This window comes from Echinops telfairi, unplaced genomic scaffold (genome assembly GCF_000313985.2).
Source record: "Echinops telfairi isolate 266 unplaced genomic scaffold, ASM31398v2 ScPeMD7_31;HRSCAF=116, whole genome shotgun sequence".
Classification (NCBI taxonomy): Eukaryota; Metazoa; Chordata; class Mammalia; order Afrosoricida; family Tenrecidae; genus Echinops; species Echinops telfairi.
The window spans coordinates 60,379,425-60,395,078 of record NW_022103928.1 but is presented as its reverse complement, the minus strand read 5'-3'; the positions used below and the strand labels follow the sequence as shown (position 1 = coordinate 60,395,078).

The window sequence follows — 15,654 nt, the reverse complement described above, 5'->3', positions numbered from 1 at the left end:
CTTAATACTAAACCTATAAATATAGGCACATAGATCTATTTCCCCTTCCTCATATAGATATATTTGCATATGTACATATCTTTACCTAGACCTCTGTAAGTGCCCTTTGCTTCCCAGCTCTTTCCTCTATTTCCCTTGATTTTCCTCCTGTCCCATTATCATGCTCAGTCCCCACTAGGATTTCAGCAATTCCTCTTGGTTACTTTACCCTTGATCATGCCCTACCAGGTCTCCCACACCCACCTCCCCACCAATTTGGATCACTGAATAACTAATCTTTTACAAGCCCTTCAGCTACCAACTAGCTATTATCCACTGTAAGGGACACCACACTGGTAACTCTCTTGTAACACAGGGCAACAACAAAGCAGATAGTACTGCCAGGAACCTAACTATCAACTCTACTAACCCACCTCCAAATCTCTACTTTACCATCCCTGAGTTGCAACCCTCTTACACACTCCAGGAAAGAGCCACCCTGACCCAGAAGGGAGGAACGAAAACCCCTGAATGGTGGATACCCTGTTTCCCCAACAATAAGACCGTGTCTTATATTAATTATTGCTCCCAAAGATACGCTAGGTCTTATTTTCAGGGGATGTCTTAATTTTCCATGAAGAAGAATACGGTTCACATATATTGGTTATTGTTTTATTAAAAGAGACCTCGCACTTCCTGTCTGCTCTGGCTGCGCTGCAGCAAACTGACCTGTGTTGGTGGCGTCCGCTGCTACGGTCCAGAGTTACAGTATCTTTGGGCGGCCTTCTTTTCAGTCAGATGCCTTATATTTCAGTCTGAGGCAAAACTGTAAGTAGGTCTTATTTTCGGGGGATGTCTTTTGGGGAAACACGGTAGTTCTTCACAGTCAGGTAGTGTTACCAACACAAGAATCCGAGGACCTGATACACCAAATAGCATTCCTCCTTACACATAGGGCCTCCCAGTTCCTACAACCAATATTTTACCACCCCAAAATGACCCAGTTTATCCAAAATGTAAGCTCCTGTTCCGTGTGCAAAGCCACTAATACTCAAGCAGCCCTTAAACCAAAGATCTCCCCACACCAACTGTGTGGCTTTCTGCCCGGCCAAGACTGGCAAATTGACTTCACTCATATGCGTAGCCACAAACGTTTTAAATTCATCTTCACATGAGTAGGTAACTTCAAAGGACGGGCCGAAGCTTTCCCCATCAAGCGAGAAACAGCAGATAGGGTCACAGACACATTACGAACCCAAGTCATTACCAGCTTTGGCCTCCAAACTCCATTCAGTCTGATGACGGTCTCTGTTTCATATCCCAGATCACACAAGTTGCACTCACCCTAAACATCAAGTGGCACTTACATATTCCGTATAGGCCTCAGTCCTCTGGAAAATTTGAGAAAATTGATGAAATTATAAAAAGTCATCTCTCAAAACTGTCCCTAGAACTTCGTTGCTTATGGGTATATCTCCCTCTCACCTTAACTCGAATTTGGGCCACCCCTTGCTCCCTGTCCTTTAAGCCGCTATGAGCTACTGTACGGCAGTCCCTTTCTGATTAATCACAACCTACCAATCCAAACACCACCACTAGCAAACTATTTACCCTTTCTCTTTTAAGGAAACTGCTCCAGGAGCACACAGACAAGTGTCTTCCCACCACAGACCCTACAGGACCTGACTCGCCAGTCATCAGCCCAGGAGACTGTCCTGCTCAAAGAACTTCTTCCTCAACCCTTACAGCCTAAGTGGACAGGACCATACACTGCCATCCTCACCATCCTCAGTGTAGTTAACGTCTTCAGTGACCCCAACTGGCATCATCTCACCAGAGCAAAGCTAGCCCCCAGCATGAATCATGCCCAGTGTTCAACCCAAGTTGGGGGCCTGCTACCCTACGCTTTACTAGGAAGCCTTCTGTTTCTCATGCCTAATATAACCAGAGAGACCCGTGGTACCAAGCTGGGAACTTACCTTTTCCTTGCCCAACTCAAACCCCACCAAGTCCAGGGTCTTAAGTGTGGCAATTTGTTGTCCAGGAAGCCTATCGGGCCAAACCCATGTTATCAGCAAAGCACACTGTCACCAGGGTGGGTGCTGGAAAATAGTTTGCATCCAATTTAACTTTACTCACCTCCTCTCCGTAAGGACCAAGTCTAACTTTAGGGAAGCCCAGGATCCTCTGGGCTTTGGCCTCCAAACTCCATTCAGTCTGATGACGGTCTCTGTTTCATATCCCAGATCACACAAGTTGAACTCACCCTAAACATCAAGTGGCACTTACACATTTTTGACCAGGTTGAAGGTTATTGTAAGTGGTGGCCAGACGAATACAAGGGGTACCCTTACATCTCGTGTAAATAGCACACAGGCACCAAATCAAATATCTTCACCACAAATGGTCGAGGAAAGTTTAAAATTTTTATTCCGGATCCCTGGGACCCGAGGTGGGGAAAAGGTGATGAAGGAGGTCTGTGTAAGTCCATCAGATACTCTAAAAAACCCATGTCCATTCTAAAAATCCATAGGTAGTATATCCAGGTTCCTCACCCACCAAAAAAGCTAGATGAAGTTGCTAGGGAAATACGGCACAAATGAATTTCAGTTACTAACTCAATTAACAAAAAAAAGAACAGCAGTCTTCACCCTTGACAGTGGGTAAAACTGATCCAGAAAGCTGCCAACCTAATGCTTCTGGGATTAAAAACTGATACTGTTCTCTCTCTGCCTCCCTCCAGTGCCCATTGTTGGCTGCTGCCCCAATAAATTTTCTCCCCTCTGGTAATATCAGCAATATTTGTCCTACCCCCATTCCTAATATGCCATTATTTGTCCCAGAAAACAACATTGTTAGCTACCCCCTGTGCTATTTGCCATCCACAATCCAAAGCCAGAATCTACACTGTAACTACACCAAAAACGTTACAGGCTCACTTAAAGCCCCCCAAGGAACCTTCTGGTGCAGTGGAACTCTGACAAAGTGCCTCAATGCCTCCAGCCACTCCACTTGCCTCCCAGTCACCGTAGTTCCCCAACTCACTTGAATCAAGTGAGCAGTATTCCTGCCAGTCGGACTTAGCTTTGCTTCCTCCTTGACTGCAGCTGCCATGTCTGGAGGAACAATGGGACAATCTATTCAGGCTCAGACCTTTATTGACAAATACAACTTATTATATATTCCACCGATGATTCCCCTCCCTCCAAAGACAGCTAACGTCCTTAGCACGTCACCCTGCAAAACTGCCAAGCCTTTGGTTTACAGCAGAAAAAGAGGGACATGTATGTTTTTAAATCAAGAATGCTGTTACTATATTAATGAATGAGGCATAGTTGAACAAAATGTTAAAGTGCTCCATGCTATGGCCGATGAAATTAAAATGTGTCAACTGAGCTCTACTAACTCCCCTCTCTATACCCTGTCATGGCCTAGATTATACCCCTCCCCCTGATAATCTGTGTATTATTCTAGCTCCCTGTGTGTTTAAATTTTTGCAGGAACTAATAAGAGACATCCCCAACCTGACAATCAACCAGCGTTTAATTCATCCCAACTGTCAACCAGCCCAGGCCCTGAACCTTCGACTTTTAACCCCTCCCCTCGTCGCCCCATACCAGCAGGAAGTAAAGACTTAAGTGGACACCCATTATCACTAAGAGTCTGGAATGTTTGGGTCAGGTCCTGACTCTGCAGCTCCTTCCCCTAGTCTCTTATCAAGACGGATAACTTGCTGGATTGTGCAGCCCCTTCCCCCAGCATTCCAGGAAGCAGGTCTGCAGAAAAACAAGATGATTTCTCACAGACTACATCCTGACTCAGACCCTGCAGCTGCAACACTAACACCCTCCCGCCCTCCTATCAGCACGTACTTCTTGACTGAGCCCTATGTATGTCCCACCGCCTCACTGCCAGGTGCAACTTCCCTGACCTGCTGGTTGGGTAGTGGAATCTGCCTAGGAGTTCTTTACTTCAGATTCTCATCTGAATTCTATCTTCGTTCCATGTCTCCGTTTTTTACCTCACGGTTACCGTATATACTCGAGTATAAGTCGACCCAAATATCAACTGAGCCATCTAATTTTACCACCAAAAAATGGCATTAATGTGCTGAAAAACTTGGCTTAGACTTGAGTATATATGGCATTTCCCTCTGGGTGTTTTTTTTTTTTTTTAACCAGTCCAGCCAGTGGTTTTACTTTGAATTTCTTTCTGTGTATTTCTTTTTTTTTTTTTAAACATTTTATTAGGGGCTCATACAACTGTTATCGCAATCCATACACACATCAATTGTGTAAAGCGCATTTGTACATCATTCTCAAAACATTTTCTCTCCACTTAAACCCCTGACATTAGGTCCTCCTGTGTATTTCTTTAGCTGTTTTCCAAATGTTTTGATGTATTTTCACTTGATTTTAGGGATTTTCCATGAGTAATAGTTTTTATGATATTATAGTTTGAATGCATTATTTTGTTTTGTGTTGATACTTAGTAACAATATAGCCAGAGAAGAAGCTTTGCATGTTTTCAGTCTTAAATATTTGGTGGTTTGTGTCTGTTTTGGGTTATTTTCTACTCTTAAGTGACCCATGTGTGCTGGAGAAGACTGCCTTCTGGTGTTGGGTAGAATGCTCTCTATATAAAGGGGCTTCAAAAAGTTTGTGGAGATTAAAAGATAATGGAAATTTTCCACACACTTTTTTCTGCTCCTGCATAAGTTTATAAGACCCAATTAGCTTATTATGATTTTGTTTCTCAGTGTTCTTAGTAGTGACTTTTGTAGATGTTGTGTCTATAATTGAATTTTTAATGCTGAAATCCCTTACTATTATCACACAGTTCTCTATTTCTCTTTCTATATTGTACAATATTTTTCCTATGAACTTTTTCATTAAAAAATTGTTTTATTGGTCATGCTGAGACCTTTGTATGTTCACTTTGTAGTCCAACTCCAGTTCCTATTCAAGATAAACCCTTGGTTCTTATTACTAACATTTTAAGATTTTCTTTGACTTAGAAGTGCACGACCTTCCACATCTTAACAATTGCTAAGGGCTCGTGTTTTGGGAACAGCTGGGCTGTTTGGGCTCGCCACTATACACACTCTGACTCGTTGTTAAGGTAATCAGCCTCTCAAGTCTCAGCTCTACCTCTTCACATTTTAGCTCTTTAAGTTTTATTTAAGAAGTTGTTTGTTTTTGTGCTTGCTAGTCAGCTTTAACTGTCCTTGGCAATTAAAATGAAAAATTGGAGGTAAAATCACAATCCTCTATGGGTCGTTGCCTACAAGGAACAAGCCCTTCGGTCCTTTGGCGGGCACAATCTTGCCTGCTTGGGAAAGCCTAATTCAATACAATCTGCTACATCTGCGTCCCATCTTGTGGGTTTATTCAATTACCTAAATTAGCTTTTCTGCACATTATATTGGAAAATAAATGCTGCTGGGTGAAACAACCCTACAGGCACTGTCAGGTAAGCTTTGGACTGCTAATAGCAAGATCAGCAGTTCAGACTCACCAGCCACTCTAGGAGAAAGATGAAGCTATCTACTCCTTTCAAGATTTACAGCCTCTGAAACTCCTCATAGGCTCCAGGAAGCCTAGCTGTGTAATAGATTATGTGTCTGACTACTAACCTCAAGGTCACCACTTTGAAGCCACCAGAGCCTCAGTAGAAAGATGTCGTTTTCTACTGCTGTAAAGATCAGTTTCTTGATGTGAGTGAATGATTTAATTGTGTGATATATGGATTATGTGCCAAGAAAACTTAAAAATCTACAGTCTTGGAAACCCACAGGGGCAGTTGCCTGCTGCCCTGTTGGAATCCACTCGGTGGTAGTGAATTTAATTGATGAGAGTGGGTTTGTTTTTATTTTTTAGTCATTACCTGTAGTAAGTGGGTTACCCATTTAGCTGCTAATTGTACTGTCATTTCAAACCCCCTATTGGCTCCATAGAAGTGGGTTTTGGTGGAAGGAACTCTTGTGGGGTCATGTCTGCTAACCACAAGGTCAGTGGTTCAAACCCTCTGGCTACAACACAGGAAAATGGTGAAGTTGTCTGCTCTTATACAGATAAACAGGCACAGAAAGAAACCCGTGAATTGAAATTAACTATGGCAGTGCCTTTTTGGGGGGTAATTGGCTGCCTGTTTTGATTGGCACCTAATTCTTTCTGATCCATTGCTGGGAGTCTCTTCTTTATACCCTTCTTTGCCCTTCTACGCATCTTATATTACTGCTTTTACATTTTCTTCTTTTTCCTGAGAAAACAACTAAAACAAAACTACTCAGGAAGATGCATCATGTGGGTGCTGCAGAGTCTCCCAATGTTCCTTTACTCTCGGAGTTACATAGCATTCATTGTATGAAGGATTTCCAAAATTACATGAAGAGCCTACTAAGTTTGTTAAGGAAGTTTAAATCATTAATTGGAAGTTTACAACCTAGGTAGGCTCCCAGATTTGTTTCAACTACACCAAAGGTTGGCAAACTCTTGAAATGGAAGAGCCAATCCTGCCTCTCACAACAATTTAAAAATTACTCGAGAGTTATAAATACATTTTACAAACGAAATCACTATTCTCTGTATAATATCACTTAAAATGTTTCAGTTTTACTTGAGAGTCACATGCACATACCAAAAGAGGCCCTGTATGACTTGAGAGTTGGTTTGCTGACCCCAGACTTAGGCCCTGGATCCTATTATAACAACCTGGAGAGGCTCAGCTGTAGTCAGTGTTGCTTATTCAGAGTTCTCTACTTAGCCTTTCAGGATCTAAAGTCCATTGCAAGTACACAGAACCCACAGACAATTCATAATTGAAGGGTTTATTAAGAAAGTTAACAGGTTGTAATGTCCATGAGAAATGCGTAGGGTAGTTGTTTATCAGGACATGTTACAGAGTTCTTTCAGTTCAGCTAATAAATGCCCAAAGGGACCCTTTAAGCCTCAACCCAAAGGCATGTAGCTCTACTTCTGTGGGTCAGCAAGCCCTACTTCCCCAATTATGTAGCCAGGGGCACTTCACTCCACAAGCCAGCCTCTTACAGAGAAGCACTCGGCTGTACTTGTTTCATAAATTGGGAAGTACACACCTCTGTTCTGTGCTCTGCCTATGGGTTCTACTGCGCAGAAATCTTGGGTCCAGAGGATGTGTTCCGCTCCGGCTCCTGCTAGTAATGAGATCCCTCCTCCTGCTTCTCAAAGAGCTCATTTTATATGCAGAAGGATAGCATCAGGGAATCCTGTTCAGTTAACAGGTAAGTCATATCAGTATCTTACTCACCTTATCAGACCCAGGTTGTTTGGTGGGAGTTAAGAGATTTGGGGCAGAAGAGTCACATTAAATAAGTTGCAGCCCGACCGTAAGAAGACTTGAATGGAGCGGCGGGGTCCCCCAAATCATTTAGCTTTAAACTTAAGTAAGACAGCCTGCCTGAGGATGCACAGGCAATGGGTAAGAGATTACTTCAAGATGTTCCCAAAGCCTTTCATCCAATAATGGTTGGACAAAAATTTATTTATTTTTATAAGAAGATTTAATTAGGGGCTCTTAAAACTCATACAATTCATATATCAATTGTATCAGACATACTTGTACATATATTGCCATCATTCTGTTCTAGACATTTACTTTCTATTGAGCCCTTGGAGTCAGCTCTCTTTTTTTCCCCTTCCCTCCCTCACCCTTGCCCCTTGATAGATTATAGATTGTTGGTATTTTCATATCTCACCAAAAATATATTCTTGTACATAGAATAAAGAAGGTTGTTTGATTATGAAACCAGATTGCTTCAAAAGATTTCCAGACACTCTGGTCCTACCTTATGTGTTACTGGCACATCTGGAGCTTTTACTGATGTTTTCATGGCTAGGTTGGAACTCAACATCTCATCTTTGGTCTGTTGGATGAAAAATAGCACCCCCATTGTGTAATTCACAAATTTGCCATATAAACCTGCCCAGATTCTTGAATTTGAAAAGGACAAACCGGGCTAACAAATTGAAGACCCACTAAAAGAAAGGAAAAACCTCACCGTCATCATGTCAGTCTGACTCTTAGCAACCCTAGGGGGCAGAATAGAACAGTCCAAGTGGGATTCTAAGACTGTCACTCGCTGGGAGTTAGCAAGTCTTCTTTCTTCCGAGGAGCTGCTGGTGGTTTCAAAAGACCGACCTATGTATCACCCCCCAACCAGTTGCAACTATAATGATAACTGAAAAAAAGAGAAAAAGTTACATTTTCTAATGGCCTCAAGGCTGGTGTCTACCACAACTATAAGAAAGGGGGGCACTGGAAGAATGAATGTTACAAATTTAAAAAGCAAAGTGAAAACTCCCCAACAAGATGTCCTTTAACCTAATATGGAATGAAGGAACTTTCCTGTGTTGGTACTTAACTAAGCTATTATAAACGTTAGTATAAATAGCCTCGTCTTTCTCCCACAGTGGTGGCTGATGGATTTTGAACTGCCAGCCTAGTGGTTAGTAGGACCCATTTCGCAGGTGAAATCATTCATTTTATTGAATCTTCCCATCTTTGAGAGATTACAATTCTCTTGTGTCCTGTGTCCAGTCCCTGCCCCCTTCCCTTCACCCCCAAAAATCTTCTGGACTATTAGTATAATAAACACTGAATTAACTAAGCTTGTGAAACCCTAAATTTAATCCTGGATTGAGGCTCAATTTAAGATCTACCCCGTTCAGATCCCATAAACTTATTCTATATGAGATAGTTACTGGAAGTTCTATGATAGATTTGTTGCCTCTAATACTTTTCAGTCAGAATTCCTGAAATATTCTTTAATCTGGTACTCACAGTTTAAGGAAACGTTTGATGCCCAAAAGTTAGGCTCAAAATCTGCCTAACATTATGCCAGAAAGACTGTATATACCTCCTTATTATAGACTTGTTTTTTCCAGCATTTCATATTTAAGCCAGTAGTAAAAATCTGCCTTGCCCACTACAAGGCATATGTAGCCATAGTAAACACTGAGGTGCAAGAGTAATGCTGATTGGTAGTTACGGTTACATTTCAATTTACCTGTTCTAGAATTCTTGGTGGCTTGGCAGTTGTAATAATTTAGTCATCCTCCATTTTGTGATCCAATATGCTTATTTTAGGATAATGCCAATTATTTTGCATAATGATGAGGTCTTTGGACTCTCGCCATGCCGATTAGGGAGAAGTGGGTAGGTATACTGGTAAGATATCATTTACAAGGCTCCTTAGTACATCACTGGAAAGGACTGTATCTGGTTCTCACAAACTCGTGCTGTCAAGTTAGAAGTCAAACTCTGGATGCATTTGGCAATTAAAAATGGCTCGGTTGAATTAAAAATTCAACTTCAGGGGCTAGAAAGATGATATCAGAAGTAGACAGTCCCATGATCATTGGAACAAGACTCATTCCATATACCTGGCCAAAATTTATGGACTTTGCTTTATAATTGTAGCTGCTATTACTAGTAGTTTTTTTTTAAAAAATTATTTTATTTATTTATTTTTTATTTTAACTAGTAGTTTTACTTTATATTTGAAGTCTTTTTCCTTAGTAATTTTGGCTAACATGAACATCCCATTAACTTTATCTTTCCCTTCTCAGTGGCATCTTCTCTCTGAAGGGAATTAGTTTATTAGTCAGTGGCATAGCTGCCAACTCCAAGTTCAGCAGTTTAAAACCACGTGCCATCTTGTAGGAGAAAAATGAGGATTTCTACTCCTGAAAAAGTTATAGTGTCGTTATCCCATCAAGGCCACTATGTGTTGGAACCGATGGTAATGAGTTGAGTGTTTTATAAGCTAGCTCTAGCTTGCGCCAGCATTTAAACTGAATGTTGGTGCTCATTCCCCTCTGTGACCTGGACGGTAAAAGTCAGGTTGTGGTCTTGGCCCCATGCTACTGCTTGTTTTAGCACTACCTTTAAGTGATCGATGTGTGTTAGGCTGGACTTTAAGCTCAATACGGGATTAAGTAAATGTATGAAATGCTTAGCAAATGTTTGCAGCCAAAATGAAACTTGTAAAGAGTAGTTGCCTTTCAAAGAAGCTGAGTCTTGAGCAGAAAACTGACCATACCCACCATGTTATGCACTTAACATTGTTACTTAGAGTTCTATTTTTAAAATCTTCATCACTTTGTACACCAGTGCTTCCTGCAGTAGGGGTTCTGGAACCTCCAGCGGCTGTAATTTGGGTGCAATTGGTGGGTGTAAATAAAAACAAAGGGGCAGCAGGAGCATAAACAAAGATTTTTGATAAAACATTTGTCCGTGTTTCATCCTTGTGTAATAGAGTTGAAGTTGTGGTTATTTTCTAAATAAACATACAAAGTGCAAGTTATAACCAGTCGGTAGTCAAGGCCACCTGCAGGTCTCCACACGCAATTGTTGGCAGGCGAGTGTCGCTCGTTGTTGAGCAGTCCAGTGTGCATTTGCAGGAATACACTGTCATGACTTGTTTACATTGCACTACTACAAATAGGCGACATGTATAACATTTATTTTAGATTCTGAATTGTGTGACAGCAGTTAACAGTGCAAATGCAGGAAATATTTAGTTTTAATTTTTGTATTTGATACCGTAGATCTTTATACATCACATAGAAAATAAGTTGTTTAAAAATAAAAAGAAATAAGGAGCTGTTTTTCAATTACACAGCAATTTACACTAGAGTATTTTTATACATTTTATCTACTGTATGTTTTTGTGTTTTGTAGCGCTTACTAATAAAACTATAGCAGGATTGTGTCGGTATCGTAAGTGTACAGTCAATATATTTGTTGAATTTTTCATTACAATTACAATTTCATACAATGAATGAAATTATTAAAAAGTGTAACCATTAATATTTATGGCTATAAAATCACTTGTGTTAATTGGTAAAAAGGTGTGTGTTAAGGGAAATTATTTAAGTAAGGACAAATGAAATGAAAACAACAGATTTTTAATTGACGATGTATTCCTAAATTATTTCTTGGTAAATTTAACTTACTATATGGCAATTTAATAACAAATACATAAAACTAATGCGGAATCCCAGTTTATTCATTTTATTAGTAGTTCTCTTGTCATACACAAACTAATAACATAGGCATATTTTGTTTTGGTGAGAAAATTCTGTATTTTGAATGATATAAATTGTATCTGTTGAATAAATTGTTACATCTGTTGGTGTAGTGGTTACGATAACTGCAGTGTTCACAGTTTGAAACAAGGCCCTGCATGGGAAGAGATGGGGCTTTCTTACTCTGTTAAAGAATCAGAGTTCAGAAGCTCACAGTGACATTTCTGTTGTCATATGTTCACTATGAATCAGCAGTGACTCGATGGCAGCGAGTTGGTTGCATGGTTGTATTTTGGTAAATAAACACAAATTTTATTTATTTTTTTTACAGATAATATGGCTGAACCTAAGAAAAAAATTAGACAACATAGTATTGAGTATTTGAATTACGGGTTTATTTATTCGCCTATAAACAATATAGTCTCGTAACTCAAGCTTTGAAGACTCGTTATGTAAGTATTTTAAAACATCTTGGTTCTCTACACAGCTTGATAAGTCAACTTTGCCAGGTAAGGAAGCCTTGCATTTAGTAAATGTGTAATTTGTGAAAGAAGGGGAAATGCTGTGTTATGTAGGGTTCTCTAGAGAAACAAAACCAGACATTGGTTTATACAGCAAGAAGGAATATAACGGCTAATTTAGTCCAGACAATAGTATAGAGGCTGCAGTTCAGCTCACTTTGTTGCAACAGTTACTGTGCTGGAAGTCCTTCAACACGGGCTACCACTTGCCTCGCATCCACAGTCAAGGAAGCAGACTGAATCTTCCCTCTGGCAAGGCAGGCAGCGTTTGCCCTCAGGCAGCAGACAGCAGGGTGGGTCAGCAATAGTCAACAACAGTCAGTTGCTAGGAAGCTTAATGAAGCAGGTCCTGATGGGATCTTGAATTCAAGCACAGGGACAAGATCCATCAGCCTCAAGCTCAAGCAATGTAACTTGAAGCAGGTCTCTAAGGAGCCTCATGCTCTAGCAACAGGATCCACAGGCTGGCTTGACTCACAGGTAGTACAGCACAGAAGTTGAGACAGAAAACTAACTAAAGCAGCAAATATTGTTAAAGCAATCAACAAAATCAGAAGCAATTCGTTAACAGATTGGACAATTTTGTACTGAAAACAGAATTTAGTCAATTGTTAATTTATACAAAAGATTGTTGGCTAGTAGAAGGTGCTGCTCTCGATTAATTTTCTAACTTTTAACTCAGTGCTAGAGTTCCTGCAATATGAACTATAACTTGATTTGGTTCCAAAAGTGACAGCTTATTTGGCAGGCTCGCTTAATTATAATAAAACAAATCTATAGCTTCAAGGTGATGCACTGAAATTCAAAATGAAAACTGTTATTTACATGTTGGTGTATAAACAAAATTTATCAGCAGTAGGAAAACATGACACAGACATGCTTACCTTTCCCATTGTCAACACCTCACCATTTTGACTTGAGGTGAGAGTTTGAAGATATTCTTAATGAATATACCCTAGGTGGGGGGTTAGCCATTTTCTAGTATAAACACAGAAGAATCTCCAAAATTGCAAGTAAAACTGATATTTCTATCAGTTATTTCTAGCAAACTAGGAATTGACATTTGAATATGAAGACCACTACCAACAGTACTGATATAAAAGCAGGTAACTACCGTTTATCCTGGATTAAGAAGTCTTAGATTGCATTGTCTTCATCATACTTAAGTGAAAGGGCTCATTGTGGTCACAAATCTTTAAACAAAGAAAACCAATTGCATATATATAATTTAACACTTCAAGATAGGCTTATTTACATTTCTTTGTTATGTTGTAACATGTAGTTCAAAATATCAATGCAAATTTGTCACAGCATTTTTCTGTTGTACACTTAAAGAAGGTAGATTTCTAGGGACGGAGTGGGAGCAGTAAACATGAAGTATTATTATTCATTTACTTACTTGTTTAGGAAGGGGGGCTGTAGGCTAAGTAAGTGTGGGCACCTCTCGTCTGGAGGGACCTACCCTGTTTTCCTGGGTATTGTGTGTTAACCTTCTGTTGTTTAGTTCTCTGGACTTACTTTCTTTGGCTTTGCCTGCTACCATAGCCCTAAAGACAGGACGCATTACCTCTGCAATGTGAAGAAAATTATTTTTATTGACTAAAGATCTTGAAGAAAGAAGACAAGCTATGTGGAAGGAATCATACTGGATTGTTGGTGATTTGCACCCTCTAGTGGGAGCTTGATCAAAAGAGGAATGCGCTGACAAAAATTCCAACATGGAAGTATTGGAAATAGATTCTTTTTTTTAAAAATGGTGTACGTGAATTCTTGAGCAAACACGGGAGGGGTCGTGGAATTGAGTTGTTGAAGGAAATATGTACAAAGCAGCATGTAACAAAAAGTTCATAAATGTGTGCAAAAAACCCATGTAACAAAAATGTTCTTAATATGTGCTTAATGTTCTTAATGTGCTTACCCAAACTGTTAATCAGAATATATGTTAACTAATATGAAGAATCGCTAATAAACGTACGTGGTACTAGTCATACTGAACTGTGTATAAAAACTGCCTTTTCCAGATTGACAGGGCACCACATACTTTCACTTTGTGATGCCCCATGTGAGTAGCTGTTTTCAATAAAACTTTGTGCTTACTCAGAGTACGAGCTCTTCTTCTCTGACAGGCATCAATGACTTTTCAGAGCAAACCCAACTTCTAGTTCGTTCTTGTGGACCTGAGCTAGAATCACTACAGAAGAGAAAGATGAGGCGAGTGTACTCGAGACATTCATCCGGGACTGATTTTATGGAGCAAGACTACGGTTTATTGCTAACAACTGAGGATACCTCCTGGAACCTTTTTCCTAGAGAGAAACAGATGGTTAAGGTTGCAATCATTTTAGTTTTGTACTTACAATTCATATGAGACCATTGGAGACACTCCTGAAATATATAACATCTAGATTAAACTTGAACTTATTTTACTTTTCAGGAGCATTCTGGCTTTTAAAAATCATTTTATTTGGGGGGGGGGCTCTTACAAATCTTAAAACAATCCATCATTCTATAGTATTAAGTCCATATACCTAAGTGCCAAAACAATATTTTGAGAAAACAAGTATTTGGAACATATTGGATTGAGAAAACCCATTTCAAAAAAAAAAAAAAGAGAAGACCCATTTCAGGAAAGTGGGATTTCATTATGCTGAACAGTGTGGAATAAATGGAAGGTGATATGTTTAATGTGTAAAAGGATTATATCTAATATTAAACCCAGCCCTAGGTTTCAGTCTTCCCAAATTTTCATTTTTGGGGTACATCTGAATGACAGGAAACAATTATAAAAGTAAGTTGCATCCTCATGAAATGTAAGAAACTGCATATACTTGAGTATAAGCCGACCCAAATATCAGCCGAGGTCCCTAATTTTAAAAACGTCATTAAAATGTGCTGGGGAACTCAGCTTATACTCGAGTATATATACGGATGCCTTACATTTTAATGCCAAATGCTTTGATGATATAGCTAAAAGTATTTCAATAAATTTTGGTTACATGATACACATGGTGTTTTGGGGTGGGGCATGTTAGGGGTAAATGGTATTTAAGATCTGTCTTCTATCAAGTTGGTTCTGACTCAGTGTGGCTCCATGTTTGCTCCATGTGGGTGGGTTTGAGCCATCCAGCTGTCGCTTGTAGCATCCAGAGACCTTCACTTGTCAGAGTTAAGTTGTTCTTTAATGCGGATTGCGAGATCCCACACCAGGAGATGCTGAATCCAGTGAAGTTGAGCGTTGAGTACATACTAAAACTTGGAGTTACTTACCAGACCAAAAGAGTATTTCGGAAATTACAGTTTCAAAGAAATGCTTCTCAGTGATGCCTTTGGGTTTCTTCTTGATCTCAGTTTCCCCTCCAAGACTAGCAGTGGCTGCCACGATGGGATCTAACAAGAACAGTTGTGAAGATGGCACAGGACCAGACAGGGTTTCATTCTGTTGTACTGACTCATGGAACCCAACGATGTCAATAGCAGCAGTAATATTTTTAATGTCGATTTTATATCAATGTAAGTAAAATTGGTGTTAGCTGCAGAAGGCGCCTTACATAGAGCATCTCTAGAATCACCCTTAAAGGAACACGATGCCTCGTGGTGTCCAAATAGCAGCTGCCTCCCAGTGAGCCTGTCCTTGGATTTCCACTTCCAACCATTTCGGTATCGTGTTTTACTAGAAGTGAACCAGCTGCTCATCTCCTTGTAAAATAGGACTAGATCAGTGGTCTCAACCTGTGGGTCGCAACCCCTTTGGCAGTCGGACAAGCCTTTCACAGGGGTCACCCAATTCATAACAGCAAAATGACAGAAAATAATATGGTTGGGGCGTCACCACAACATGAGGAATTGTATTAAAGGGTCACAGCTATAGGAAGGTTGAGAACCACTGGGCTAGATTGTTTTCTTTGCTTCGAGGGCAGAAATGTATTGAGTATATTGAACATGTATGTGTACCTGCATGGGGTAATTTGAAAGTTTTGTTAAGTCTTAGAATTTTCTGTCTTGATTTGTAAGTGTAAGTTGGGTGTAGTTCTGTAGTTGTGGATTATTTCAGATGTTAATCCTGAATTAAGAAAGTGATCGGCCTC

At 40.0% G+C, this 15,654-nt stretch overlaps 1 long non-coding RNA gene across 1 annotated transcript in view; it reads left to right on the top strand.

Annotated features, from left to right (window-relative positions):
• The window catches only part of LOC123521650, a 23,737-nt gene extending 10,066 nt beyond the window's left edge, over positions 1-13,671 (top strand). The window contains exons 2-3 of the long non-coding RNA XR_006680039.1: positions 11,380-11,557; positions 13,115-13,671. This is a non-coding gene — a long non-coding RNA (uncharacterized LOC123521650). The remainder of the gene's footprint in view (positions 1-11,379; positions 11,558-13,114) is intronic.
• The last annotated feature ends 1,983 nt before the right edge of the window (positions 13,672-15,654 follow it).